Source organism: Dunckerocampus dactyliophorus, chromosome 12, assembly GCF_027744805.1.
Source record: "Dunckerocampus dactyliophorus isolate RoL2022-P2 chromosome 12, RoL_Ddac_1.1, whole genome shotgun sequence".
NCBI lineage: Eukaryota > Metazoa > Chordata > Actinopteri > Syngnathiformes > Syngnathidae > Dunckerocampus > Dunckerocampus dactyliophorus.
Genome location: NC_072830.1, coordinates 23,131,368 through 23,137,683, shown reverse-complemented (window position 1 = coordinate 23,137,683; position 6,316 = coordinate 23,131,368).

Genomic DNA, 6,316 nt, shown 5'->3' with positions numbered 1-6,316 from the left:
ATAAGCCACAGCTATCCACGTTGTAACATGGGATATCTACACAGAAAGACATATATATATATTATATATATATTATAAACATATAAACATATATTATAAACCTTGCAATCCTACCTGCACTCGGTGTTCCCAGCGTCACTTGTTAGCTCCGGTGAGACGTGAGAGGCTTTTTTTTCATCAGTTTTCATCATTCAACAGCTACCTCGGTCCAAGCAGAAGCTGTAGTAATCCTACACTTGATCAAACTTACTTAACATTTGTCAGATCAAAACACAATCGCTGTGTGAAGTACAAGCACAAGCTGCACTCCCTGAAGGTCTTGGCGTTCTTGCCAGCTTATTGTGAATTCACGTTGCCCATGATAATAGAAGGTACCGAAGGCTTGAATCTCCGCTTCCTTGCTAGCTGCTTGAACTTCATCTTAGCATGACAGGAGATATAAAGATATGATATTGGTAACTGAGAGTTGGACAATACTAGAAAAGAAGTAGATAGATAGATACTTTATTAATCTCCAGATCTCCAGATGTAGATGATACAGTACATGGCAAACAAACTTGTTTATGTAACATTCTCATTTGAGTTTGCCAAATGAACGTGCCTTACAGGATACTGTAGTATTGTGTAAACTAAACTAAGTATCGTGAGATTTGGTTTGGGGTGCGAGCTTCAAGATGGCTGAATAAACAAGCAATGTTATGCACATACCAAAGGGTTAGAACAGTTTGTTATGTGCAATATTGTATAGTAACCCAGACAGTATATGAGAACTCAGACAAAATTTTGGCAAACATTTTCGCGAAAAATGGAATCATACGAAAACAAGGGTGTTCGAAAAGCGAGGTTTGACTGTACTTGAAAGCATTAAATACATGTGCCCTTCACAAAGATTACACCGTGCGAACAGTGCTTCCATAAATCTCATCTCAGAAACCTCCAGTGGCAGTGAGGGATGGCGGCTCACACCCTCAATGTGCAGACTGACCTCCTCCGCTAGATTCATCACTTCCTGGCTAAACGACCTCCGGTATGTGTCATCGTCAACATTTGAGCCAAAGAGCCTTACATCCAAAGTGCAGCCCTTCAAAGCAAGGAGATGGTGCTGAAGAATAAGTACTTCTAGCCTAGGGTAGCATTACATAAAGTAGTAGACACTGCTGATGTAAACGTTCAGCAGGGGTGACCAAAGTTTTTCCACTGAAAAGCCACATTCGGGAAAAGTCAAAGGATTTGTTTATATTTTGTAAAGAGGTTCAATGTACAGTATAATTAAAGACAGAGCTTTGTGTTACAGTGTCAACTTGCAAGCTTTTTCTCCTCACATAGCGACTTTAGCTCTATTTTGCCCCTTGTTCCTTTTTTTTTTTTTTTTTTTTTGCTAATGTGCTGCGCCCCAATAAAGCCACCAGCCACCAATGACCCCCAGACCGCACTTTGGGTACCTCTGGACTAAATGAAGAAACATGTTCTGCTAAAAACCGTGCATTGTTTTGTTAAGCATCCATGCAATGACTGCTTATGAAAGCACGAGTTATTGAATGATTTGCGCTTTACATAAAAAAAAGTGGACGTGTTGCTTCTGTTCCTCAAAGCATGCAACTTGTCAATGTTGTGCAATGTCAGTATCACTGCTACTACTACTACTACTAATACTACTACTACTACTACTACTACTACTACTACGACAACAACAACGATGGTGCAAAATGTTAGTTCAGCTAATTAGCTCCATCAGTGTTGCATGTGCGTACTGTGGTCCCTGATTGTGATTGTGTTCGGTGCCTAGCTGTTTCCCAAGTATATTAGTTTGTGTGAATTAACTTACATTTCTTTGTAGAAGAGCCTCTAGATAAAAGGTGTTAATACAGAAATGTATTTGAATCACTACGCCATTAAAGCAGGGGTCTGACACTCAAATCAGAGGCTGGGCCTTATCAAGGACTTCACAAAGAAGATGGGTTTCCAAGCAAAAGCACAACTGATCTCCTCAATCTTCATTCATAACAGTTCGAAACATGAACAGTTCTTCAAAACATAGGCTTCTCTTGCCTACTCCTCGCCTGCAGACACCTGGCACCACCTTCTGGCTTCCCAGCATGCCTTGCGGCTCTTGTTTTGGAAAAAGTTATGTGTTTAGAGTTGTTGTCTATTATAACAGGTGCCCGATCACACCGTGCACCGTGATTGTAGGTAGTGTTCTGTCCAACTGCCACATTTATAGAATCTTGTAGATATTTTCATATTAATTGCATATAGGATCCATGATTATTGGGCGGTTTCATGGGCTGAATTTGACTGGGGAGATTCTAACCTCCCCAACGCACCATCAATTACACCCTTGATTCTGCGCCAGCAATGTGATCCACTGCGCTACCAATGAACACATTTTCACGTATTTGTCGGGGGAAGAATTCTTTCATATCAATGGCAACACTACGTCATTTACAGTAGGCAGGAGGTGTACAAATACATTTTCTTCACGGTGTGGCTGTGCACGGTACGAAGTGTTATTTTAATTAGAATGATGGTCACAACATAACGATGTCTCACTCTCATTAGTTTATTCACCTCGTGTAATGTGCTTCATATTTTAAAATAGTAACGACAAATCCTCATTGCCCGTCGGTCGCCATTCATCACTACACACACCGAAGACATGATGCTTGACCTTCTCACACACACACGCACACACACACACGTTATTAACACATATCGTTGATCCCCGTCAATTACGCACTGTACACTTTTGACAGATATGAGACACATGCATCAAGACATGGACAGCACATGCAGGGCATGATCTGCAAATATCCTGCCTTTTTGTCACATGCCTTTGCACGTGCACTCCCGTACAGAACGGCATATGTGCACCCACACCTGCTCCCGTACAGGGTGACCTTGGAACGCTTGGAAGGAGGAGCAAGAGGGGACATTTCACTGATGAGGGGAGGGTGAGAGGAGAACGTTAGCGAGCGAATAATGCTGAGAAGGAAGCAAGAAGGAATTCACGGAAAAAGGAAGAAAAGGTCTGAGGCAAAAGGGAGTAACATGAGAATGGGGGGTGTGGAGCATTCTGGGACGACCGAGGCGAAGAAATGCTGCAGTGAAGCCACATTGCTGAAATGCCTGCTACACACACACACACGCACACACACACACACACACACACAGCTAGTAACCCTTTGTTTCCCGCACGTACATCATCGTCCTGGATGGGCCACTTTTACTACTCTGATTAACCTTCATATAACCCAGCGCTTGGGCCTGCTTGATCCTCTCCTTTCTCTCCTTTCGTTCCCCTCTCTCTCTTTCTTTCTCTCTTTGCAGCAGCCGATGAGTGAGCAGATTTCAGAGAGAGCATCCTGACTGGAGGACAAGTGAGGTTGGCCTGTCTCTGCCTCATCTTTAAATCCGTCCCAGTCTGAGCATGTCCTCCATTGCGATCCTCACCTTTTCTTTTGTCTTTATCGCTCCTTCTTTCGGTGGTTTGAGCTCCATTTTCGACTCAGCCTGTCCCATCAGAGTGCTGGCGAGGAGTAGGACACAAAAAAGGTGAGTCCAGTTTAAGACTTAGAAGCACGCATTGGGACTCGCTTGGTCGCACACTTATTGAAGTTTTTTTTAAAGACGTGTCAGTTGTGAGTTCCAGACTTCAGTGCTGCAAAGTCACGGCATATTTGTGTGTTCTGGGCTTTTATGTTGTCAGCATGCATGGAACATTGTGTGTGACTTGAAATTAACGACACGCTTTTAAAAATGCCTTTGTTCTGGCAGAAGTTTTGTATTTTGGAACATGAAAATGAACTCTTGGATAAGACCGCTGACGTTTCTTGTGTACAAATTATAATTTTGCGACTCATTTACATGTAGTTTCTTTTTTTTTTTAAATACTGTAGTAATAATGGTAATAGAGAGAAAAAGCTACTGTTTTTTGACAGTAGCATCAGCTGGAGAGCAGCAAGTCAAAAGCAAGGTATTTTTATGCTCTTCTGAATGATAAGAATGGTGATAAGAGCTTTTCCTGGAAAAGGAAAGGGTGCATGTCCTTCATATACACAACGTAAGACCACAAATGTTTTTCAGTTATTAAAAGACGAATAAAATAAAATAAAATAAATAGGACGGCAGCAAGATCAACACGGACACCACCTTCGTGTTTTGCCATGAGTTATTTATTGAATTCAATACTTTTTTGCGTACGCTAACCGAGATTCCACTGTATATCATAATCATAATGCAGTATATCATAATAACGCCGCATTTCCTTTCATATGTCATCTTCCACTCTGTTGTGAAGTTCTGGAATTGCCGTTTGTGTCGTGTATTTTCTCACACCAGCTGTCGTCTGCAGCATTTCTCAAAATAGTGGATTTTTAACTATTAAAGGGCAGCATTTCTTTGGCAATGTCGCAAACTGCACTTTCTGTGAGCGCATAACATTTAGGCACAGAAATATGTAACATTTGCTAAAATATGCATATTTTTTTACTAATAACATGTCGTATCCAACAAAATTGGGCATGTTTGGGCGCGAAAAGTTGCTGTAAATAAAAATAAACATTTGTTCAAAGTAATTCCGTCCGTCCCGAGTGCAGCTTGGCTCAGACTACACTGCTAACAGGCACTGCGGCACTGAAGTTGCACACTCGTGCATGGGCATAATGTGTTATGATGTCATTGTTTTTCCAGAAATTAGCTTTTTATGCATTTATATGTAAGTAGTCGATCGATATGTGGATGAGCACAGTATAAATCATAACCAGAGGCAGACAGCCTTAAGTTATTAGATGACTGTAAATGGGGCACTTTGGAAGGACAAAACTATCACAACATACTGCAGCATGCACTCATGGCATAATTGTGCACGGTGATCTCACAGCCAGATAAATACTGAAATCTAATAATGACAGACTGGAGAGTTTTATGGCGTTTACTTTAAATGTTCTGCCTGTTTACCATTTCTTCCTTCTCTGGATATTGCAATCCATAGAAGGCATATTAGTATGAAGTTATTATAATTGTAACCTTTTATTTGTGATTGTAACTGTTACATCCAAAATTGTTCAACATAAATAATGTTTAATTCAATAGTCCGTCACTTTCAGTTCATAGCGAATTGTTGTATTTGTCAGTCGTGATGAACGATTTCAATTGTTCCTTTTGTCACTTCATCATTGCAAACTATACTTTCATGATGCTAATTCAAATGAATCATTTTAAATGCAACCGTATGGAATTATTACACTCAACAAAAACATACTTTTTTTTTTTTGCTCCCATCTTTCATGAACTGAGATTAAAATATGGAAATTTTTTTCTATGTGATAAAACTGCACATTTTGGAGTTGCCAAGGCACACCCGTACAATAATGATGCCGACATCTTGATATGAGGTTAATGAATTATCCTGGCAAAGGAGAAGTGCTCGCTAATGCAGATTTAGACAGATTTGGGAACAAAATTGGAAAAAATGATGAATATGATGAAAGATGGGCGCAAAAGAACGAGTGTTGCGTTTATATTTTCGTATATAATGACAAATACATTCCACTAACTTGTAATATAGCGGTTTTTGACATGCGGCGTGTGCTTCCCCGGGGGGGAACCAGAGTACCAGCTTGAAAAAAAAGCAGTTTTTTACCTGCTATGTGAACTACAGCTACGTTTAAGGTAAAATGTGTAATTTTTCTACTTTCTATGTTCAGAGGTGACAGTAAATCCTTGAATGTATCTTTATGAAATGTTAAATTCGGTTATATGACGCACAAAATTGAAACGGTCGAGGGTAATTTAGCTGAATTTAGCTTGGTTCCATGACGGGATGCTAACTGTCCCACACTTTGAAAACCACAGCTGTAAAACATCATAATTTTAATAATAAATAAGGATGTCCGATATTGGCGTTTTGGCCAACAACGATATGCCGATATTGTCCAACTCTCAATTTCTGATTCCGATATCAACCGATACCGATATGTGTAACATCACATTTGTCATGTGGAATTAACACACTGTGGTGACCCACAATATTGTTTTACACATTTCTCTTGGAGATTAATAAAGTATATATCTATGTACCCATCCATCCATCCATCCATCCATCCATCCAGTATACTTCCGTTTCCGGGTCATGAGGTTGTTGTAGCCACTTAGCTAATGCTAAAGAGTTGTTGCTTGTTGAGTTGAGTGGAGAGTAACCTGATTGGTGCCACCTACCTCGACTCCTGTCTCGTTGTGAATCGCATCACCACATTTGGTGAGCCTCAACGTGGGTAAAAATGTCTACTGGCAACAGAGACAACGAGACCATGCCAGC